Source organism: Jaculus jaculus, chromosome X, assembly GCF_020740685.1.
Source record: "Jaculus jaculus isolate mJacJac1 chromosome X, mJacJac1.mat.Y.cur, whole genome shotgun sequence".
Taxonomy (NCBI): domain Eukaryota; kingdom Metazoa; phylum Chordata; class Mammalia; order Rodentia; family Dipodidae; genus Jaculus; species Jaculus jaculus.
In genome coordinates, this window is record NC_059125.1 from 86,971,843 (window position 1) to 86,998,371 (window position 26,529).

Consider the following 26,529-nt stretch of genomic DNA (forward strand, 5'->3'; position numbering starts at 1 on the left):
AACTAAAAATAAGAAAACAAAATAAACATAAAAGTTAGAAGAAATATGAATTATTATGGAAATCAATAATGATGAGTCATCATAAAAGTCAGTAAGGTAGAAAACAAAACATATAAAGAAAATCAATGACACAAAACTACTTTAATAAGATTAATAAATTTTATCAAACTATAAGAAAATGATCAAAGAGAAAATACATATTACATAATTGCAATTATCTGGAAGTGAGACAGATGACATTGCTGTAGATTCTATGAGTATTAAAACTGAAAGATCCAGATGGGAGAAATGGCTTAGCAGTTAAGCACTTGCCTGTGAAGCCTAAGGACCCTGGTTCGAGGCTTGATTCTCCAGGATCCACGTTAGCCAGATGCACAAGGGGGCGCACACGTCTAGAGTTCATTTGCAGGGGCTGGAGGCCCTGGTGCACCCATTCTCTCTCTCTCTCTTCCATGCTCTGTCTGTTCCTGTCAAATAAATAAATAAAAATAAACAACAACAAAACTTAAAAAAGAGAGAGAGGGAGAGGGAGAAGGAGGGAGGGAAGATGTAGAAGATAAAGATTGCCCTTGATCCTACCCTCTCCAGTGTCTTGTGGTTCAGGTGTTCCCTGTAAGGGCCTGGTGAAAGTTCAGCCAATTAGTCTGCCTTTTAGGAAGTAGAATTTTATGGTACCATTGCCATTTGGGTCTAGATTTGTGTTTCCCACCCCCTCGATGCCCTCCCCTCCCTCCCATCCATTCTAGTGTCTAGAGCACAAGATGCTTTCTGGATATGTAAGGTATCTTGGGTAGATTCAGGTTAGGTGCTGTAGATGAGTGAGACTATGTGGTGATTTTTTTTTTTTTTTTCTGTGATTGGGTAAGTTCACTGAGAATGATCTGTTCCAGGTTCAACCATTTTTTCTCAAATTTCATTATGCCAATTTTTCTTACTGCTGTATAGAATTCCATTGTGTAGATATACCAAACCTTAGATATCCATTCTTCTAGTGATGGACATCTGGGTTGATTCCAGCTCTTAGCTATTATGAATTGAGCCACTACAAAGATGGTTGAGCAAATCTCTCTGGCCTGTGGTTTGAAGGTTTTAGGGTAGATGCCCAGTAAGGGAATAACTGGGTCTGTTGGTATCTCTATAGTCAGCTTTTTCAGGAGTCTCCATATTGTTTTCCAAAGTAGTTGTACCATCCTACATTCCCACCAAAAGTGAATGAGTGTTCCTGCTGCAAATCATGGGTAAGATAGGCAAGACATTAAGGCTTTTCTGGGTCTTCTTGTCAGTGGGAGGGCTCAGAGGGAGGGAAAACAGGGAATCATGCAGGTGGGTAGAACACCCATTCCACTAAATAGCTGGGCGCCCCGCTGCCATGCCCCGTCCCACAGCTGGCCTGTGGCACAACATGGAACCCCAACCTGACCCCCTTCCCACGCTCCATCGCGCCATCCCATGCCCCATCCCGTGCCCTGTCCTGTGCCCCGTCCCATGCCCTGTCCTTCCCCCCATCCTGTGCTCCATTGTGGTGCCCTGTCCCACACCCCATCCCGTGCCCCATCCATGCCCTGTTGCTGCACCCTGTCCTACACCCCGTTGCGGTGCCATCCCCAGCCATACCCCATTCTCCTGTGGCAGGGGAACACAGGCTGTTTCTGGTTCCCACTGTTCCCAGCCAGAGTTTGGGCTGCTTCAGGGCTTGGTACCTCAGTACCCCTCTAAGCTCAAATGCAGGCAGCATTGGGCAGAACTGCTTGAGAATTCAGGCAACTTTGGCGACCCTGTCAGGCAGTAGACACGCAGCTTTGGCAAGTGGGAGCCAAAGCCCAGGATGCTTGGCAACTGCCCCAGGCTGCCTCAGATTCCCATTGCTCTAGAGCACAGGCTGATCCACCCACCTACGTGCCCATACACTCTCATGGGCAGATGACAGCACAAAATAAATAACGTGAAAAATCAAATGCAAGAAAATCCAGTTAGATCACCCAGTCCTACAATGAAAAATACATCTAACCAAAACATAGAAGCGTCATTAGGATGAGAACGTCAAATTGAACCTATGAACAATGCAACCCTGACCAACCTACTGGTAGAACTTGCAGGAAAGCAACAAAGGAACGATAATCTTGTGGATGCTACAATCACCAAGCTAGAACATATTGATAAGAGATGTGAATAAGTTCAAAGAGAATTAATTGTTTGAGGGAGAGTGAAAAAAAAAGAGGAACTTAAAAATCAGCTGGCCATACAAAATGAAGACATAAAGAAATGCAAGGATGAATTACAAGAATCATCAAGAAAATCAGAAAATCATGTGAAAAGGGAGATTGACAGAGCAATGGAAATGATACATAGAAAAGTAGTAGAAAATGCAAACTTAACTGAACAATTCCAAAACTCTCTAGAGGCCCTCAAGAATAGAGTCAGAAAAAAAAAAAAAAAGAATACAGTCAGCGAAGTGGAGGATAGAAACTCTGATCTGGAAGACAAGATGGAAGAAAGAGTTTGAAAGTTCAAAGACTTCAGTAAGTGCAAAAGTTCCTGTGAACAGAACATGAGGGAATTGTGGGATACACTTAAACATCCTAATATCAGAATCATTGGAATATGAGAAGGAGAAGAATTTCAGACCAAAGGCATGGAGAACTTATTTAACAAAATAATTGAAGAATACTTCCCCAGTCTCTTAAAAGAAAGGCCCATCAAGATACAAGAAGCCAACAGAACTCCAAACAGACTGGACCAAAGGAGAAACTCCCCAAGAAGTATTATCATTAAGACTCTAAACATTGACACCAAAGAGAAAATCCTAAAAGCAGCTAGGGAAAAACAGCACACCACTTTCAAAGGAAACCCCATCAGAATTACTTCAGACTTCTCATTGGAAACCCTGAAAGCTAGAAGGGCCTAGAATGAAACACTCTAAAGATTAAGAACCTATGGCTTCCAACTCAAAATACTCTGCCTGGCAAAAGTATCCCTCATAATAGATGGTGAAAGAAAAACTTTCCATGACAAAACTCAGCTTTAAAATTATATGAACTCAAAACCAAACATACAAAGAGTAGTTCAGGAAATTCTCCACAGAGAAGAAACAAATAACCAAAGTCAAATGCCTACAAGAAGCAGATCACAATAACAATACTCAGAGTAGGCACAAAAAACATCAAAGCCCATGAAAACACCAACACACATCTACCATCACAATATGGCAGGGATCAAATCAAATCTCACAGTCATCACCCTAAATATTAATGGCCTTATTTCACCCATGAAGAGATACAAGCTAACAGGATGGATCAAAAAATTAGACCCCTCCATCTGTTGCCTTCAAGAAACCCACCTCACCACTAAGGACAGACACCTCTTCAGGGTAAAGGGGTGGAAGACAATATTCCAAGCAAATGGGAATAAGAAAAAAGCAGGTGTAGCTATACTAATGTCGGATAAAATAGACCTCAACCCAAAAATAATAGAAAAAGTAAAAGAAGGCCACTTCCTACTTATCAAGGGAATGATCCATCAAGAGGATATTACAATCATAAATCTGTATGCACCAAACACAGGGACACCACAGTTCATAAAACAAAACCTACTTGACAATAAAAAAGAAATAACCACCAACACCATCATAGCTGGGGACTTCAATACACAATTATCAGTAATAGACAGATTATCCAAACAGAAACTCAACAGGGAAGTAACAGAGCTCAACAAAACCATAGATCACTTATACCTAATGGACATCTACAGAACTTTCCACCCCAAATCCACAGACTACACATTCTTCATAGCAGCCCATGGAACATTCTCTAAAACAGACCATATACTGGGTCACAAAGCCTGCCTCCACATATTTAGGAAGATTGACATCATTCCCTGCATGGTATCAGATCACAATGCTATATTGCTAGAAATCAACAACGAAAGACCTACCAAAAATCCCAACAGCACCTGGAAATTGAATACCACACTCTTAAACAATATATGGATAGTGGATGAAATAAAAATTGAAATTGCAAAATTCCTGGAAGTGAATGACAATGAGGACACATTATTCCAAAACTTATGGGACACAATGAAGGCGGTCCTCAGGGGAACATTCATAGCACTCGATGCTTTCATAAAAAAGACAAAAAGATCCCAAATCAGTAACCTAACCATCCACCTAAAGGCACTGGAGAAACAAGAAAAGCACAACCCAAAGAGCTCCGGAAGGAAGGAAATAATTAAAATCAGAGCAGAAATTAATGAATTGGAAACCAAGGAAACAATTAAGACAATTGACAAAACAAAGAGCTGGTTTTTTGAAAAAAATAAACAAGATTGACAAACCCCTGTCCAATTTGGTCAAGCAAAAAAAGTAGAGGCTTCAAATTAACAAAATTCAAAATGAAAAAGGAAAGATCAGAACAGACATAAGTGAAATGGGGAGAATCATCAGGACTTATTTCAAAAACCTCAACTCCACAAAACTGGATAATGTGGAGGAGATGGATAAATTCCTGGACTCATACCACCTATCAAAGCTAATCTCAGAGCACATTAATCACATCAATGAACCCATCATACTCATGGAGATTGAATAAGTAATGAAAAACCTCCCTAAAAAGAAGACTCCAGGACCAGATGGCTTCTTAGCTGAATTCTATCAAACCTTCATGGAAGAACTCAAACCAATCTTCCTTAAACTATGCCACACAATTGAAGAACAGGGAAAGCTACCCAACTCCTTTTATGAAGCTAATATCACCCTAATTCCAAAACCAGGCAGAGATACCACAAGAAAAGAAAACTACTGGCCTATTTCCCCATTTCCCTTGACCAAGTGGGATTCATCCCAGGAACACAAGAGTGGTTCAACATATGGAAATCTGTCAATGGAATACACCACATAAACAAGGTTAAACAGAAAAACCACATGATCATTTAAATAGATGCAGAAAAGGCCTTTGACAAGATACAACATCATTTCATGATCAATATATTGGATAGAGTTGGCATAGATGGTACATATCTTAGCATAATAAAGGCAATATACAAAGCTCCAAAGGCCCAAATTATACTTAATGGAGAGAGACTGGAGGAATTCCCATTAAGATCAGGAACAAGACAGGGTTGTCCTCTCTCACCTCTGCTTTTTAATATAGTACTGGAAGTCCTAATTCAAGCAATAAGACAGGAGAAGGAAATAAAAGGGATACAATTTCAAAAGGAAGAAGTTAAGTTAGCTCTATTTGCTGATGACATGATAGTGTATGTAAGAGACCTGAGAGGCTCCATCCCAAAACTCCTGAAGGTGATTAACTGCTACAGCAAAGTAGCAGGATACAAAATCAATGCACAAAAATCAGTAGCATTTCTATATGCAAATGACAAAGATACAGAGAACAAAATAAGGGATATAGTCCCATTTTCAATAGCAACAACAACAACAAAATACGTTGGAATAACGTTAACCAAGGAAGTGAAAGATCTATACAACAAAAACATAAAAACACTCACAAAAGAAATTGAGGAAGACTTGAGAAAATGGAAAGACCTCCAATGCTCCTGGATAGGCAGAATTAACATTATGAAGATGACAATCTTACCAAAGGCAATATATGGATTTAATGCAATTCCAATTAAAATCCCTACAGTGTTCTTCACAGAGATAGAAAAAATGATCTCAAATTTCATATGGAAAAGCAGAAGGCTTTGCATATCCAAACATATCCTCAGCAAAAGAAATACCTCTGGTGGCATAACCATACCTTATCTAAAGCTATATTACAAAGCCATAGTAATAAAAACAGCATGGTACTGGCATAAAAACAGGAGTGTAGACCAATGGAATAGACTTGAGCACCCAGAGTTTGGGTCAAGCAACTATAGTTACTTGATATTCGAGAAAGGCCCAAACAATATAGGCTTGAGTAAAGACAGCATCTTCAACAAAAGGTTTTCTAAAAGAATGACAGATTTCTGACAGAGTACTTGATGACCCACCAAAGGTTAGTGGTAAGACCCTATTGCTGAAGACACCATATGCAGCTGACACGTAAAATGGAACAGCATGGCTGGAAGCCAGGAGCGAGTCAGTCCCCAGACAGTCAGGGTGTCTAGTGCCAGAAAGTGCTACATGGGCGACTGGGGGAAACGACCAATATTCGTCCAAGCAACTCATGGTTCAACCTGTTGTGATGCCCACACAAGTGCAATAGTGGAACACAGCCATGGTGTGTCATGGATGAGCCTAATAATGGTACCAAACTGCCTGTACTTGCAGAATAAAAAACTAATAAAAAAATTTTTAAAAATCACCAATTAACTATGTGAGCATATATATATATATATATATATATATATATATATATATATATATATATATATATATCACATGTAGTCACATAGGGAAAGATAATAGTGTATTATCTTCTATACTGGGACTCTAAGGATATGCATATGGTGCCACTGAGTTTGCCAGGCCCTTTTTTCAGAAAGAAGTAAATCTGTTTATCCTTTTATGAAAATAGTTGCAATATTAAATTTTAATCACTGCAGATCCTGAAAGGTACTGGTCATGCTTGAAAAAGTTACTGTATTAGATATAATGTAGTAGTTTATCATGCATTTATCTGGACTAGGATTTCAGTGATTATATCTCCAAATTTGTTTCTAAGTAGACAAGTAAGCTTTTCTATGAGCTGTAAGGAACAATAGGAGAGGCAGAGTAGGCAATTTGAGTAGAGGCACAAAGTGACCTCATGGTGAATTCTCTTGTTTGCTAAATTAATGTCAATCCTTAGTTCTTCTCTGTGAAGGAAATTATATATATATGTATATATATATATATATATATATATATATATATATATATATATATATATATATATATATATATATATATATATATGACAGCTTCTCTGTTTTCTATAGCACCAGAGGAGAAATGGACAAATGGACTAACTGTAAATTAAGGACAATTTCCTTGTCAAGAGGTAAAATATATTAAAACAAAGGGAATAATTCATAAAAAAATAAAATAAAAGTTGCTTGAATCATGAAACTTCTCCTTATTCTCTTCCATGTATATCCACTTGCGTTTCTGTTTTTACAGATGCAATGCAAGGCCCTTCTTAGATCCTGGGATGATTTTACTTCATGTTCCTGAGCTTCTCAGATATGAGAATTGTGAGCCATGTGCCCTAAGGACTCCACATGGTCCTACAGAGATACTTGCACATCCATGCTTATTGTGGTACTATTTACAATAACTAAGAATTGGAAAGCCCATCTGACCATATACATTTTGTTCTTTTAAAACATGTATTTGAAAAACATACGAAGAGACTTATTATTGAAGACTATAAATCTCACAGTACAGTGAGTCAGTTTTATGGATAATTGTGAAAGTTTAGAAATACTAATTATCTAGAAAATTATGTTTACTTATAAACTTTCAAGGAAGATAAAAACATAATGAGTCTTACTGGAACTGGGCTACTAACATAAAGGCTGGCTATATTCTGCTGCCTATGCCCAGAGAATTTGATCAAAGTTAAATTTAAAAATAATAAACTTATGTGATGTGCAGAAGATATAAAACTAAAAGATATCACAGAAAAAAAATCAAATAAATTAATGTTCCTGGCACAAAAACTGGTTTTAAGTTGTTAAAACTACTACTAGTAAGCAGATTACTACCATCAAAGGTTGACCAAATATTTTATATTTGTTTTAATAAAAACTTTTAATAAAAATTTTACCTAAATGTAAAGTGTACCCAAGAAGGATAGATGATAAAATACAAACACTTTTAAAAAGAGATCACAATAAAAAGTATTCTAAAGGCTCAAAGTCAAGATTTTTTTTTCCTTGCTAGATTAACAAAATGGCCGTGTTGCTACACACCTAATATTGGTTTTTGAAACAAAAACTACATAAATATGGGTCAAAAAAATTGTGCAATTGTGAAAGCTGCAGTTGAGATGCAACATATTAAACAGGGTGATGTCCCTATATAGAAAGGCCAAAGAGGCCATTGTAAGATGGACCATAGTTCCCAATAAAAATCCCAAAATATTTTAGATATACCAGGACTATACAAAGGTACAATGAAATGCTGTTTGCTTAAAATAAAATTTTTCTCCTGGCTACATAGCCCAACTAGAGGGATAAAAATAAAATTCCAGAAACTATTATCACTGGTTATAGATGTCAGACTTAACCTACAAATGTTTGATATTTACTTGATGGTTATTGATTTTCGATTGGTCTAATCTCTCCTTATTAGGCCTTCTTAAAATGAAAATATTTACTCTATGCCACTATGTGTTAAAAATATATAACTTGTTTTTAATTTATAGGACTCACATTTAAGAGACTGCCTTCAAATACCAAATGAGACTTTGGACTTTAAAGCAAGCTTTTTAACATTTTTATTTATTTATTAGAAAGAGAGAGAGAATGGGCATGCCAGACCCTCCAGCCACCACAAATAAAGAATAAAAGGGAACAAACTTTTTAAACCATTGCTAGAACTTCCCCTAAGTCTGTAAACTTAAAATAAATTTCCTCTCATAAACTGTGTGGTTGGATGTTCATCCCAACAACAATGGAGCTGATGACACATGGATAATGAAAAAGTGGTATATGTATACATAAGGAAATTGTATTTATCTGCATACAAAAAAGAAATAATGAAAATTTTAAGAAAATTGGTGAGCCTGAAATGAATCATTAAGTGAAATGACCCAAACTCAATAAGACCATAAGTGGATGTTCTCTCTGACATGTGGGTCTTAACTTATGATATGTTTTTTAAAATTTTTTTATTTATTAATTTGAGAGGGAGAGAGAAAAAGAGACAGATAGAGAATGGACACTCAGGACCTCTAGCCACTGCAAACCAACTCCAGATATATGTAGCCCCTTGTGCATGTGGCTTACATGTGTCCTGGAGAGTTGTACCTGGGTCCTTTGGCTTTAAGGCATATGCCTTAATGGGTAAGCCTTTTCAACAGCCCAGCTTGAAATATCTTATATGTATGTATAATTATGGAGCAGGTATGAATGAAACCTATCAAGGCAGAACTGTAATCATTACTGATATTTTTTTCTCAACTTAATATTTATTTATTAACTTTATGGTAACATTTATGTAATTTTAAAGTTTTTTAAAAAATTCTTATTTATTTACTTGACAGAAAGAGAGAGGAAAGGAGAGAGACAGAGAAAGAGAGAGAATTAGTGTGTCAAGGCTTCTTGCCACTGTAAAACAACTCTAGACATGTGCCATTTTGCACGTCTGGATTTACATGGGTTCTGGGTAATCAAACCTGGGCAAGAAATCTTTACAAGCAAGTGCCTTTAACCAGTGGGCTTTTCTCCAGCCCATAGTTCTATAATTTTAATATTTATAAATTTGAATATGTCTGAATTTTGTTTTTAAATTTTTTGTTGTTATTTTATTTATTTTAGAGTGACAGACAGAGAGAAAGAGGCAGAGATAGAGACAATGGGTGCGCCAGGGCCTCCAGCCACTTCAAACGAACTCCAGACTCATGCGCCCCCTTGTGCATTTGGCTAACGTGGGTCCTGGGTAATTGAGCTTCAAACCGGGGGTCCTTAGGCTTCACAGGCAAGCACTTAACTGATAAGCCATCTCTCCAGCTCTGAATATGTCTGAATTTTGAAAGCTGTGAATTTTGGTATTGACTAAGAAATCTACCTATTATTTGTTCAGTGTGTATAGCTACAGGGCATTTATTACTGATAATGTTATGATCTGCACTCCATATATGATATTTGAATTTGGCATATTTACTATAAACTTTACCATGTTAAATAATACTGTATCTGCCTTTATTATTCTCATTTCTCTATTTTTATTGAGAGGTTTTGTTTGAATTTTTAGATCTCAACCACTACTGTTCAGTTTTTGTTAATATTTTAAAGACTTCTAAAACCATTTCTAGAAGTTATATGTTGTCATAGCTGTAGAAGTCTTTCCCTAAGTTTGTGGAAGTTAAAAATTTACATAGAACATGATAGGCTTAAATATCATGCTGTCACACATTTATTAATCTAAGCTTCCTCATAAGCATAGATGCTAATTAGCTATATAATTATGAGTAATTTAATTTCCTCTATAGGTTCCAATATGCCTATTTGTAAGCTAAGTACAGATACTTATTGTATCTGCTATTGTTATGGGGTCTGGTGTCACACAATTATGATCATTCATTCACAGAATGTGAGGCAAAGTTTTATTGGGTATAAAAAGATATAAAAGGGAAGAAAAGTCTGGTATATCAGGTCTGCATCCCAGAGGGCATCTCAGGGGGGACAACAACTGTGAACTGTTCAGAGTGTCAGCTTTTATTGGAAATAACCACATGATGTTAGAAAGAATACAGGATGGGAGTTAAATCCTAAATCACAAATTACATGTGACAGTTACAGCCATAAAAGTAAAAAGAAGGAAGTTGTGAACAGATCTGTTGGTCAGTTACAGGAAGCACCACCTGAGACATGTGACCAGGAGTTCTGCTTATCTTTAGGAAGTTCCACCTGGGGGGTGGGGGTTGCAAGGTAGGCCTGTGACCAGGAGTCCTGCTTATTTTAAGGAGTTTGCTCAACAGTGCAGGTGCCAGGAAATGCCATTCATCCCTGCAGAGCCTCTTGTTTATCTGCTATTAGAAGAGCCTCCTGTTTGCCATCTACAGAGCCTCATGACTTCTATATTTGTCTAGGTTAGGTATAAAGAAATGTGGAGAAATAAATTTTGCTCTCTTTACATTTCCCCCACTGATATGGCAGTGAGTTAAATCTTTGACTCATGAGGGATAACATCTAGGATTTGTTCAGTTTTAGATGGTGGGGGGGTTATTGTGTCCATAATACCAAAAGTTTAACAGAACTAATATATATATGAGAGAGAACTAATAATGCATGGTCCTATGGTAAGGCCTAAGAATAGTAGTATTGGGGTCCAGTAATAGATAAGGGAAGTTTGCCATGGAGACCAACTAACCATAGACTGACACCAATTATTATTTTATCTAAAGCCATACACAGGCCCATTTGTTTGATGTAAAGTAAGTCTAATCTTCTTTTATTTTGTCCCCTTCACTTTCATAGCTGTTGGAGTGGGAGAAGCCAAGTAACTAAAGGCTTAGAGAATCAGGTGGTGGAGTCCTCAGGCTTGTAGCAGTCAAGCAGCTCCTTGTTTGAGTTTTAACATTTTGTTTAACATCATTTGATTCATTAACAAAAAAGCCAACATTTTTGTCCCAAGACCACATTTATCTCCCCAAGTTCAGCAGTAATGATGTCTAAGCTAGACAGTTTTGAAGTACCATACCTGCAAGAGAATTTATTTTTCTCTAGAGGGATTTGAGGCTGTTGGTCACCAGAGGCACCCAGAGATAGTGTAACACTGAGGCCCACCAGCCTCCTCCTTTTAATAACAGGACATTATAATAATTTAAAATACCTGGCAAATTGTGAGTCATCACCTCAGAGAGAACATTGTTGTAGTTTTCTTTTTTAAATCTTCTATGTAAGTTGAAGTTGACCTAGAACATAAACTCAGTATATTTATGATATCATGTGACAAAGTATGGCACTGTTTACATAAAATTTCAGCACACCATAGGCTTTACTTAAATCTGACATTTACAGACAAAAAAACAAAACAAAACAAAACAAAAAAACCCTCAAATAAATCAAATGTCAACAAAAACTTTAGGAAAGACCTGTTGAACTATTTGGATTAATAAAGAAACCAAAAGGTATATTCAAACAATGTCTTATTTGATTAGAAGCCTCCAAAATAAGAAATATCAGGCACAGTTCAAATTAAAATTATGTACTTATTTTTATCAAACAATTTAAAAGTCACATGGTTTCAAGTATGGAGTCAGGCTATCACATTGAAACATCCTGTCTCAGCTTCCCAAGTAGCTAGGATAATAGGCCTAGCTCATTTTGTTATCTTTTTAAAGTGCTTCTTAACCAGTTTTAAAGGAGATTTTTCAGCAGAATGATTTTGACCCATTTCTTCAAAGATGAGGACAAGACAATTGAACACACCACCAAACACAAACATGCTAGCAATAACAGCTCTCCTGACATTTCCACATGGCTGCCACACCAAAACTGAACCAAAAACAGACACGCTGTTAAACCAAAACTGAAACAGACCTCCATTCAAAATCTCTGAACAGAGCCAGGGAGGGTCAAGGGTGGCCCCTTGATGCCTTGTCCAGGGCAATTAATGCTGCGTCCAGCTTCCCTCTTGGACCCAGAAAACACAGAGCCAGAAATCCAGGAAAACCAGAAAAAAAGGGGAAAAAAGTGGAAAAAGCACCTCCAAAGGTTTCTTACCCAATAAAGGTGGAGGCTGGAAGCCCTAGGCAAAAGTTCTCTGTCAGGGGCTGGAGAGATGGCTTAGTGGTTAAGCGCTTGCATGTGAAGCCTAAGTACCCCGGTTCGAGGCTCGGTTCCCCAGGTCCCACGTTAGCCAGATGCACAAGGGGGCGCACGCGTCTGGAGTTCGTTTGCAGAGGCTGGAAGCCCTGGCACGCCCATTCTCTCTCTCTCCCTCTATCTTTCTCTCTGTGTCTGTCGCTCTCAAACAAATAAATAAAATTAAAAAATTTCCCTGTCAATGGCTTGCTACCAACTTCACCACCAGGAACATGCAGATGTTTGGAGATATGGTTCTCGGGCAGAGACCAGGGGATCTTTCCCAGTACAGTCACCCCAGAGTTGAGGAGGGAGGTCTTGAAATGTAGACCCAGGGTGAGCCCCCAAGATGATATGGAGGTCCGGTGTCATACAAGTAAGACCACTGACTCACCGAATGAAAGGCAAAGTTTTATTGGGTAAAAAAATGATAGATAGAAAAGGGAAGAAAAGGATAGTCTGGTATACCAGGTCTGCATCCCAAAGGGCATCTCAGGAGGACAACAGCCATGAACTGTCCAGTATCAGCTTTTATTGGGAATATCCACATGATGTTAGGGAAACAAACAAAACAAACAAACAAATAAATAAAACAGGATGGGAGTTAGACCCTAGATCACAATTTACATGTGACAGCACCACCTGGAGCATGTGAGGTAGGCCTGTGACTAGGAGTCCCACTTATATTTAGGAAGTACCACCTGGAGGGTGCGAGTTAGGCCTGTGACCAGGAGTCCCAGTCTTCCCTTTATCTTAAGGAGTTTGCTCACCCATGCAGGCCCGAGCAAATACTAGTCATCCCAGCAGAACAATGAATGAGAGTTCCCATGTCCCCAAATCCTGGCCATCATTTCACGTATCTACAGTTTTCTCCTAAACCATTCTGATAGGTAGATATTGATGTCTTGTGGTTGTATTAATTTTCTCTTCCCTGATGACAAATGATGTGGAATTTCTTTTCATATGCTTATACTTATTATATCATGAAACATAAACTGAATTTCTTTGAAATTTATATCTAATTTAAAGTGACTTGATGGTAGGAATCTGTTGTAATTGCTTAGCATTACCTTTCCCAATAGCAGAATATGTAGTCACTGATACACTCTCACTTTCTGTCTTCCAAGCCAGCTCAAGGAACTATAGGCCTTTCTCATTTTTTTTCCCAAGGCATTAAAACACTTTGGTGAAAGTTATAAATGCTTAGTCAATACCCAGAATATTCTATTTATGTCTTTCCACATGTTTACTAAAATGTTTGCTGCTTCTGAAGAGGAAATGACCCACATTTTATTGGATTACTATTGGACGTTGTTAATAAAATGTTCGTATTCAAACAAACCCATGTAGGGTTTTCAGTTAAGAGAAACTATGATCAATCAACTATGTGATCATTGTCTTTTTCTTCAGTTGTCTACCTATATATGCTTGCTACTGCTTTAAAAAAATATTTGTGGGGTGGGGTGTGTGTGTGTGTGCTGCTTTCACGTGTGCATTCACATACTGCTTGTGTAGGTCAGGGGACAACCTTGGGTGCCAGTCATAGTCTTCCATCTTTTTGAGGTATGGTCTCTTGTTCAACACTTCATATGCCAGTGTATCTAGCCTATACACTTTCAAAGATTCTCATGTCTCCACCTCCCATGTCACCAGTAGAGTGTTGCAAATTCAGAAAGTTTATGTGGGTTCCGGGAACTTGAATTAAAATCGTTATACTTGCTCAGCAAGTACTTTACTCACTGGGATTCCATTTACTACAGCCTTATTATTATTCTGTGTACGTGAGTAGTATGGCAATCCAAAGATAGCAAGAGGGCAATCCCTTATATCTAGGCTCAGAAATGTGGAACTAGAATACTATTGCAAAGTTAAGACTCAACTACATTGGACTAAATGATGGGTGACATCAAGGATGGACCCAGATAAGAATGAAATATCTCATTGGTTTTATGGCACATTTCTGAATATATGGTCTGGAATCTCACAGTGAAACAGGGTGATTTGAGGATGCTTTTTCCTTGTGACTGCAATTACATCTTATTTTCCTCACAATCTTACCCTAAATTGTCACAATTAGTGAGGTAGATATAACTACAGATCACTGATTTTTATTTCACATGTTTCTGGGTAATTTAATATCATATGACTAAAGAAAAAATATTTTTTTTTAATTTTTTTAAATTTTTTATTTATTTATTTTTTTTGAGAGCGACAGACACAGAGAGAAAGACAGATAGAGGGAGGGAGAGAGAATGGGCGTGCCAGGGCTTCCAGCCTCTGCAAACGAACTCCAGACGCGTGTGCCCCCTTGTGCATCTGCCTAACATGGGACCTGGGGAACCGAGCCTCGAACCGGGGTCCTTAGGTTCCACAGGGAAGCGCTTAACCGCTAAGCCATTTCTCCAGCCCCAAAATATTTTTAAATTGAGTTATCAATAGGTTTATTTTGGATTCAATGAGTCAATTACAATGCATTCCTATTTTTAAACTATTGACAAAGGAAGGGTAAAAAGGGGAGCAATGAAACTTAAAAATTATTATCATATAAAGTTCAATATCTATTGATATCAGGTGATTTACCCTTGTATGTTGTATATATGTAAGGGATACGTTGTTCAAAAATTATAATAAGCATTGACCTAGCAGAATGGTAACTTTTCAATTAAATTGCTAAAGCATCTTTATGTAGAAAATCTTCTCAATGTTAAATTCAAATCCTTTTTGCTCTGGCTTCCACTATGAATGCCTCACAACTTGTTTGTATGCAGCTTTATTCAATTGTAATAGAAGCCTAGAATATCAACAACATAATATAAAATCATTGTGTTTGCTTCAGACTCTTTACATTATTAATGGAAAACTATTTTTCCTCCAAATTTACTTTGCTACAATATATTCTTTCTTTGATACATTTCTAATCTCTAATAGTAATAATAATGGAATGCTTTTTTTGTCATTAACTCTACAGGCAAGCAACTACCTTCATGTGTTCATAACACTTGTTAAATTAATAATTTCTTCTAAATATGCCTCTTTTTCAATTTTTATTTCTCTTCTTAGTAAATTCTGTAAAATGTTGTGGTTGAAATTGTGACTTAGCAAGAAATTCCTTATAATGTGTTCTATTGGTGCTTGAGTCATTCTAACTTTCACCCAGGATGAATGAAGAAAGTGATGTTTTACAGACTCAAGTGATGGGAGTACTATGGCTCAGAAGTTATAAGTTGCTAACTTCTTATGATCTATGTTTCTGTATGATACTGAGTTGTATAGGGATTAAGGTACTAGAATTGATACATAAATGTGTAGTGTACCAATTTTATGTTGTTGGGAAAAGGAAGAGATAGAATGTTTTAAGGATTTAAAAATCATACCATGCTTGCAAACCACTTTATTTGTCACATAGAAAATATTCTCAAGTAAGAAATTACTAGAACATTTCATTACCAATTTTTTTAGTCAGGTTATTGGAATGCTAACTCAATAAATATTAAAAATGCTGTTTCTTGGGCTGGAGAGATGGTTTAGCAGTTAATGTGTTTGCCTGCAAAGCCAAAGGATCCCAGTTCAACTCTCTAGGACCCACAAAAGCAAGATGCACCAGGGGTGCAAGCATCTGCAATTTGTTTGCAGTGGCTGAAGGCCATAGGGTGATCATTTTCTCTCTCTCTTTCTCTCAAATAAATAAATAAAGTATATATTTAAAAATGCTGTTTCTAATGTAGCCTTTTTCATAATTTATTCAAGCAGACTTCAAAAATTTAATATATAATCTGCCTTAAAATTTTGATGACTTCTCATAATTGTGCACATTTTCTCTAACAATTTTATTATTCCTTTAGCTAAAAATTTTGTCTTCTCTGTCTCACCATTTTGCTAGTGTTCATTCTATGCTCACAATATATGCTTATGGGTTTATAATTTGAAATTGTCACTCATTCTATGGAGTAGGAATTTCATGTAGCTATTAACCTGTTCATAAAAACTATGTTAATCTTACATTGTTTTCTAGCATTTACTTTCTAAAACTTTCAGAATAATATCATCCATGGAACTGACTTCTGTATATACCAAACAACTTAGATAAAGTTTCTTAGCAAGTTTGAAGTGGCCTTTTATTATTATTTTTTCTTTTGGGTGTGTTAAGAATCAATTCTTTAACAATCCATTACTGCCTTGCAGCATTATTTAAGGTATTTCATTTTTATTTTCTTGATCAGCCATATCTTGCCATTATTTCTATGGAGAAAGAGCTCCATCTAAAGACCAGTATGGATTACTTTTTAAATTTATTTTTACTTCAATAATTTAAATGAAATGGATCTGGAGTTTGTTTGCCGTGGCTGGAGGCCCTGGCACACGCATTCTCTCTTTCTCTCTCTCTCCTTATTTCTGTAGCTCTCTCTCACAAATAAGCAAGTAAAAATAAAATATTTAAAAAATACAGTATACATGTTTAATCAGGAAATATATATTTGCACACACACATATTCTATATATGTCATTTATTTTTAAATTTTATGTTATTTATTTGAGAGAAATGGGATTGCCAGGGCTTCTAACCACTGAAAATGAACTCCAGACTTATACGCCACTTTGTGCATCTGGCTTGCATGGATCTTGAGGAATTAAACCTGGGTCCCTTGGCTTTGCAGGCAAGTATTATGCCATTTCTCCAGCCCTGTGTCATTTATTTTTGCATTGTACACATGTCTACCTCTATGCTATCTACATTTCTTTATGCCTTGTACTTCACTAAATGCTAAAATTACTAAAATTTTGCACATCCCTTGAGTGAAACTTGATATGAATTCATTTTGGGGGTGAGATTCAAGGTAGGGTCTTGTTCTAGTCCAGGCTGATATAGAACTGACTCCGTAGATTCAGGCTGGTTTTGAACTCATGGTGAACCTCCTATCCTTGTCTCTCAAGTGCTGGGGTTAAAGCCATGCACCACAATGCCAAGCTAAATTCAATTTTATGTGAAGGTTTGACATAGTGCTTGTGCTTTTGATGCATACGCATAGCTCTTGAAAGGTTAACTTACTTCATTAGCATAAGACAAAGGATTCTCTCAATACAATTGTCTATACTTTGTTAGTACCATTTTAGTTTTTAAGAAACAATGAGTTTATTGACATTATTCATTTCTCTGATAGAGAAAGGGTTATAAGGCACCTATATCATGTTTAATCTTCATGAGCAATAATTAATATAAATGAAGAATTCTGTGAAACCCATAATAGGAATGCACTTATTGTCATACAGATCTTGCAGGGTGGTCTATTGTTGCAGTACTATGACAAATGAAGTTCCCATATGAAATATTTTGATAGGATCTATTTTTTTTCTGAGAGAGGATTTTTATTCTTTTTATGGATTTAAAATTATTATTATTATTATTATTATTATTTTTTAAATTTATTTATTTGAGAGTGACAGACACAGAGAGAAAGACAGATAGAGGGAGAGAGAGAATGGGCACGCCAGGGCTTCCAGCCTCTGCAAACGAACTCCAGACGCGTGCGCCCCCTTGTGCATCTGGCTAACGTGGGACCTGGGGAACCGAGCCTTGAACCGGGGTCCTTAGGCTTCACAGGCAAGCGCTTAACCGCTAAGCCATCTCTCCAGCCCATTATTATTATTATTATTGACAACATATTTTGTATAGCTACATCACATATTGCTATCTTCTTTTCTTTCATCTCTGTCCCCATTACACTGCGGACCCTACTCAATGGGGTTGCAGATATTCCTGATGGGGTTGTGGGATATGCATTATGGGAGCAGCAGTCAATTTTTTGGGGGGCGGGACTTAAGGAATGCCTTTAGGCATGATGTCTCAACCCGTGGCTCTTACAATCTTTCCACCCCCTCTTCTGCTAAATTCACTGAGCCATGGTAGGTGAGTTTTAAGTCTATTTCAGTGATAAGCTCTTAAGAGCCTCTGGATCTCTACTTTAGTAAGTGTTAAGTATCCCCTCAGTCCATCTCCTTAACTCTGGCCCTGATTATCAGGTTCACCATGGAAACAGCGCTTTTGCTTCTTTCCTCACATCACTGTGGTTTCAGCTGTGGCTTGGGTGAAGTGTGAGGGGTGGTTTATCTTCTGCAGTTTTGCTACCTTCTGAAAAAGAAGACCAGATTCTCCAACAGAGAGTGAAGCCAGCATAGTTTATATAGGATAATCATTACTAATTTAGGGAGAATTTGATGTTTATAACCCTTCTTTTATCCAAAGACTAGTGAGAGCTTAACACTGGAGAGCATGATCTTTTTCTCCATAGGATTCTGATTTGATTCCCAAATCCATGGGTTCCTTTACACTGAGCAAATCACTTAGCCCATCAGGAAGCTAATGGCTACCCACTGAGTCTGTGTGCCACTATTACACTGGCGTGTACACTGTGTCTGGGTGCTTGTTTCTGAGTAGCTAAGACTTCTGGTTGCTCAGACCTTTGTTGGCCACTTTCCTCCCATAGCTAATGTAGAGCTTTCCAGCACTAAACAGACTGGGGACTGGTTCTCTTCTGGTTTCCAGCCAGGTCTCTCCATCTTCCGCGTTGGCAGTATATGGTGTCTTCAGCAACAGGGTCTTATCTTTTGGCTCAGGTGGAGAATCAAGTTCTTTGACAGAAACCTGTCTTGTTTTGGGAACCTTGTAAATCTCTCTGATCAACAGCTCATTTTGGGTAGCAAATGATTTCTGGAACTGGGAGCTACAGGCCAGAGGTGGAAAACTTATTTTAAACTTAAACTTCATCCAACCCTCACTTAATCCAACCCTCTCCATGGCCCTTCTTTTTTTTTTATTTTGTTTTAAATATTTTATTAATTATTTAAGAGAGAGAGACAGAGGAAGAGGCAGAGGGAAAGAGGGAATGTTCATGCCAGGGCCCCAGCCACTGCAAATGTTCTCCAGACACATGCACCCCCTTGTGCATCTGGCATATGTGGGTCCTAGAGAATTGAACCAGGGTCCTTAGACATTGCAGACAAAACCCTTAACCACTAAGCCATTTCCCTAGCCCTCCATGGCCCTTCTTTTCAGGGGTACCCCACTTACTCCTATTGAGGGTTAAATTTTTTAGTTTATCTCCAAAGATAAATGTTTCTGTGGTTCTAGTTCATGTTTGGATTTAGTTTTGTTTTTGTTTTCTCCCTCCTTCTCCTTCCCCTCCCACAAATACTTCCATCCCTATTGTCTGGACCTTGCCTTACCTATCAGGTATGTCAGCAACTTAAATTGGTCCAGGTTAGGAACCACAAATAAGTGAGACCATGAAGTTTGTCTTTATGTGATTGTGTGAGTACCTGAGTGTGATCCGTTCCAAGTCTGTCTATTGTTGTACAAATTTCATTGTATTATTTGTTCTTATTGCTGAGTTATGGAAACCTGGGTTGATTCCAGTTGTTAGCTATAATGAATTGGGCAGAATTAAACATGGTTGAGAAAATATCTATGTCAAACATGGAACATTTAGGATAAATGCCCAGTATTAGAATAACTAGGTCTATTGATAGCTCTAAATAAATCCTTTCAGGAATCTCCATATTATTTCCATAGTGGCTGTACACCAACAGTGGATGAAGGTTCCTCTTTCCCCACATCCTTGCCAACATTTGTTACTGTTTGATTTTTTTTTTTTTTTTTTTTTTTTTTACTGATTGCCATCCTTACTGGAATAATGTAGTTTCATAGTTGTTTTAATTTGTATTTCTCTAATGACTAGGGATATTGAACATTTTCTTAAGTGTGTACTAGCCAGTTATATTTATTCCTCTGTCCCAATTTTGGAGTTGTTTGGCTAAAAGAGGGGTTATAAACATCAAATTTTCCCTAACTTAATAATTCTTATACTATTTAAAGTATTATGACTTCACTGTCTGTTGGAGAATCTGCTCTTCTTCTTTAGAAGTTAGCTAGATGGCAGGAGATAAGTGTCTTCTAGATCATCCAGTTTGGTGTAGTAGATATTTTGGAAGTAATTTCATTGATACAATTTTTGGTTATTTGATAGTTTGCTTCCTGTTCAGCAATTCTTTTGATCAGGTCACATTAGTTGTTGGGTTTTAATTTTGTGATTGAGTTTCTAGTGATTTTTCTATGATTTCACTGGAGGCTTCCATTGTGGGACTAGGGATCCTTGGTGGAGATCTGTTTTCTGACTTCCATTGGCTTATTGCATTGAATCTACTCATCTTGAGAAACATTTTATTCTATTTTGGGCTAAGCAAGTATTTGTCCTTGTAGGACCTTCAGATGGTGTTCTGTTTTAAATATGAAGTGGATTGGTGTACAATTGTGTTATAACTACAGATGTGCAGATTGTGGAGATTGCAGGTACATCAAAGGTACCTGGGGAACTGGGAAGTGGGGAACTGGGAGCTCTGGCCTAATCACTTGTACATACACTTTAGCCCATGGGGTAAGGGTTTGTCAAACCATGATCCAGGAAGCTGGAGAGTCAGGTACAAAAGGCCAGCTTCTACAATGGCCCATGTACCTTCTGACTCAGGGGAATAGGAATTTGGGTATGCAAGGGCCAGTCAGTCAGGAAACAAGAGCAAAAGGCATCCTTCCACAGCCCACACACAGGGACTAGGCCACTCCAAGGCAGCAGGAGAGCTACTGGGACCAGGGTACTGGGAAGTCAGAAAGCAATCAGGAGATATGGCCTACTTACTTTGCATGCAAATCCTCGGGAGTGGGAGATGTAGCATCTGGGGAACCAGAGACCATTGAATGAAGAAGGCAGAGCAAGGGACCTTCTTCCACAACAAGCTCACTGGGTCCAGGAAGTCTGAAGCCAGAAGAGGGTAACTTCCAGGAACAGGGAATCTGAGCATAGACTCTCCAAAGCAGGGCATATGGGAATTGGGGATCCAGGGACACTTCAATCAGGAAGGTGGAGCAAGGATCCTACTCAGCATCAAGCTCAAAGGGTCAAAGTAGCTCCTAGCCAGCAGTAGGGAAACCTACCGGACTGGGGAACTAAGGGAGGAGGGGACAGAGAGATCTGGCCTACTCACTCTGTACTTGCACCCTCTGGATGAGGGTAATCGTGAATTAGGGACCCAGTGTCCCTTTTATCAGGAAGGCAGAGCAAGGAGCTCCTTTCTGATGTAAGCTCCCTGAGTCAAGGCAGCTCCAACATTTTAAATATTTTTATTACTTCTTTATTTATTACAGAGAGAGTATGGGCATGACAGGGCATGCTCCACCATGTGCATCTGGCTTATGTGGGTTCTGAGGAGTCAAATGTAGTTCCTTAGACTTCTCAGGCAAGTGTCTTACCACTAAATCATGTCTCCAGCCCTAATATATTTTTGGTAGTATTTAAGGAAATCAATAAAAAATACTCAACAGTTGCTGATGTTTATGTGCATATGCAAAGCTTTCTGAATCTCTATCATCAAAGACAACCAATAGAAAAATAAAAGTACATAGTAAAGTTGAATCTTTTTGGTGGATATTCACTGTGCATAGTAATGGGCTTAATAAATGACCTTAATAAATATAAATTCAAGAATATTGTGTCCTGTGACCTTCTTAATCCCCTACTGTCTTTATTTTATTCCCTCCCATAGACAATATTACTCATATTTTCTGAGGCTGGGAACCCTCTTCCCTGCCCCAGACAATATTACTCCTACTTTCATGTGGTATTTAAATGATTGTATGGAAAAAATGTGCAGTATTTGTCTTTGTGAATCCAAGTTATTTTGCTTAGTATTATAATCTCTAGTTGCACTCATTTTCTTGAAAATGATATAATTTCATTCCTTATGTCTGGGTAAAACTCTCTCTCTCTCTCTCTCTCTCTTCATATATGATAATATATATATATCTCCCATTTTCCTTATCCATTCCTCTGTTTTCGAATACCTGTATAGGTTCCATCAGTTGGCTATTATAAATAATGTAGCAGCAAAAATTGATGTGCAGGGGCTGGAGGAATGCCTTAGTTTTAAAGGCATTTGCCTACAAAGCAAAAGGATCCAGGTTCAATTCCCCTGGACCCATGTTAGCCAGATGCACAAATGGGTACATGCATCTGGAGTTTGCAGTGACTAGAGGCCTTGGTGAGCCCATTCTTTCTCTCTCTCTCTCTCTCTCTCTCTCTCTCCCTCTCTATCTCTCTCTCTCTCTCTCTCTCCCTCCCTCCCTCCCCCCTTTCTCTGTCAAATAAATAAATAAAAATAAAATAGTGAAAAATTGATGTGCAGGCTGGAGTGATGGCTTAACAGTTAAGGTTTTTGCCTGTAAAGCCTAAGGACCTAGGTTTGATTCCCCAGTGCCCATGTAAGCCAGATGCACAAAATAGCACATGCACCTACAGCTCATTTATCGCAGCTGGAGGAGATGGTGTGTCCATTCTCTATCTTCCTCTTTCTCTCCCTTTCTTAAATAAAAAATACTAAAAAATGATGTACAAGTATCTGTGTTCTATATTGACTTAGAGTCCTTTAGGTATAACATAGAGTTGCATAGCTTGGTCATGGTAGCTTTCTTTTTTGTATTTTTTGATGAAATTCCATATTTATTGCTATAATGTCCTGGATAATTAACATTTCCACCAGCAATTTATGAAGTATTCCTTCTTATTATTGACATTTGTTGTTACATTCTTTCCTGACTATATTTTTGACTTGGGTAAGATGGATGGAATCTCAAAATAGTTTTAATTACCCTGATGGTGAAGGATTTTTAATTTTTTTTTATCATATGTTTACTGGCAATTTGTACTCCATCTTTTGAGATTTTGGTTCATCTTATCATTCTACTTAGTTATTAGCTTGTTTGACATTTTAATATTTAGACTTTTGTGTGTTTAAATTTGAAAAATTAAAGGTTTTACATTATTACATTATTATTATTATTATTAGATTAATTTAATTTTAATAAATTTTATGACTGCATTTTATGAGCATGAAGACACAACCATGGAAAAGCCTAACAATAATAGAAGAAATATTAATCAGTAATTTTATTTTAAAAATTGCTCAAAAATGAATGAAAGAACATTACTCACATTGCACATGACTAATATGGACATTTTTTTTTTCTTATTTCATGAGCTGTTATTGAAGTGAGGTATTTAATCCTAATCAGGAATTGGGACCATATCTTCCTCAGTAAATTAAAGAAAGTCTCTCATTCATGGTCTCCTCTCTCTCTCTCTCTCTCTCTCTCTCACACACACACACACACACACACACACACACACACTGTGTGTGTGTGTGTGTGTGTGTGTGTGTGTGTGTTTGGGAAGGCTAAATCAATTGACATATTGTTAACAGTTGAAATTCAAGTTCTTATGGCTATGTGGAAATGAATAGCCTTAATGTATTATATGCAGTTAGTCAAATACCATGGACACTTAAACACCAGATACGTGCTCAAGATATCCTTTTCTGGATAGCTGGAGGAAAGATTAAATCTCCATGTGATATAGTCTAAGTGTCTTTTTGCTCATTTCTTCTCTGTATTATTTTCATGGCAGTTTTCCTACTCAGTGATATAATTCCTCTGATAGCTTCAGATCTATGCCTTCTGTTTTAGGTTGTTGGCATGTTTGTTGTTCCATATATTGGGTTCTAAGGAGAAAAACTGATCAAAACTGCTAGCTTAATGATCGTATTTTATGTTAAAGTATTTGTGATTGATTCTATGTAATTGGACTCTTTTGGCTGGGGATTTGGCTTACAGGGTAGAAAGCACATGTCTAGCTTGCACAGAGCTTTGGATTTAAGCTTCAAAACCACATAAACTGAGCCTAGTTGCACACACCTCTCATCCCAGCATTTGGAGGTAGAGACCATTCTCAGCTATATATCAAGTTCAAAACCAGCCTAGGCCACATAAGACCACAAAAAAGAAATCTCAAAAACTGGATTCTTTCCAAAGTTATATAACCGAATTCTAACTTTATCAATGACTATAACCAAAACAATAAGCAATGATCTCAAAACAAAAGTTAATATATTATTGTGGTTTTCAGGGGGAAAATTATCCAAAGAACTTTACCCTAGGGGGTCTCTTTTCCTTTTATATTTGAAAGTAATAATAAGCACCTAGCTCTGCTGTTTTTCCCACCTCTTCACATGATAGTAATTTTAACTCTTATACTGCTCTTTCTCCAATGCTTTTTAATTCTAAGTATTTTTGTTGATATTTGTATTTTAACTTTATATCCAAAGTTTCACTAAAATTGTAAGTTCTACAAATGTATATTGACATTTTTAAGGTTCTATCTTTTTAATGCAAACATGAAGAATTTAACTTACTTTTTTTTTAATTTGGATGCCTTTCTTTCTTTATTTCTTCCTTTTTTTTTTTTTTTTCGTTTACTGCTCCATATACTGTTTCTAGCATGATGATGAATAAATGTGGCAGGAGGAAACATCTTTTCCTTGTTCTGGATCTCATAGGAAATGTTTTAAGTTTACGCTATCGACTACAACAGTAGCTGTGAGCTGGTTTTATGTTTCTTGAGCTGAAGCCCACTTTCTGTTTTCTTTGATGCCTTATTGTTATGGATGCTGAATTTTATAAATTTCTTCTTTCTACATCTATTGAAAGCAATCATATGGTTTCTGCTCTTCATTATTTGGATGTTAACAATGTTTATGACCTAATGAATGCTCAATAGTCCTCTATCCTTGAGATAAATTCTTCTGGGTCATGGTGGATAAATTTTCAGTGTACTATTCAATTTGGTTTAGTAATATTTTCCTTAGGATTTTAGATTTATATTAATCAGAAACATGAGTCTTTAGATGCCCTACTTTGGGGGCATAGCCATTATTTAGGGAAGACTAACCGCTGGAACTTTCCTATACAGAGTGGCAAACTGCTTCTGTGAACTAAAATTCCCAGGAAACAGCTCTATCTGTTGCACCTACTTCTATCAAGACTGAATGTACTGATAGACTCCAGTGATCACAGAGAAATGGAATGTTGCAAGTCAGAACCAAATTACCTTGGGCTACCTTTAGCCCCTTAATAGCCATTTATTTCCCACCTCTGTGTCTGTACCAACATCTTGGTGACTATCAGTTGATCAGGTGGAATCCTTTTTGGAACAAAACAGACCCCAGCTTCCACCAACCCAAGGGCTAAGAATGTGATCATATAGTACCTGAGGCCTATGGGGGAGATTCCTCCTGATGGTCAGCCAACATGTTTAAAAAATGCCTTGATTTATGACTTTCTTTTGTTCTGTAACTATAAAACCTTCATGAAATTGTTAACACATAGGAACATGGAATTAGGGTAACCTAAATCTGTGTTCCTGGTCATGCTTACTCATATTGAGTCCAGAATAAACTATCTCTTATCTCCTTTTGATGTGAGAGTTCTGTCTTTTGCATGAACACTTCTAAGAACAGAGCCCAAGAGGTGAAAGAGCTAACTCCTGATAAACCTATCTCAGGCGTATGTTAACTGCTTCTAGCAGCAGCCTGAGGGGGGGGGGGGGAGAAGCTGAAAAAAGTATAATTTAACCATCAGTAAACCTACTTCCACTGCTGTCACCACTGATCTTATATTACTGGGCCTGAGTTCCTCTCTCTCTCTCTCTCTCTCTCCCTCTCTCTGTATGTGTAAATGTGTAATTAATGACATTTATTTTTTCATAATTCAACAAAAAATGTTTCATTACTTTCAATGGTTCTGCTGTTTTCTTAAATCTGTATGTATAGTATATTTTCATAGTACTAAAGAATATTGATAGTTCTCAGAAAATTTTATGCAAAAATATATACTTACTAAATAGCAATCTAATAATTTAATAGCTATTTGTTTAGTAATTTAATAATAAAACAAATGGTGTGAACTGTGTCTCTGAGATACAAAGTAGAATTTGTAAAGAAAAATGCATACTAAACAAAACACATTTAAATTTTGACTTCACATGCCTAGCTTTTACAATGTATCAAAAAGAGTAATACTGCCATCTTATGGCTTGGTTGTTGAAGTCAAGCTGTAAACAAAACTGAAATTATGAAAAGTCCAAGATAATCTATTGAACTGAAAAGATTATATTAAGTGAGGTAACCTAGTCTCAGAATATG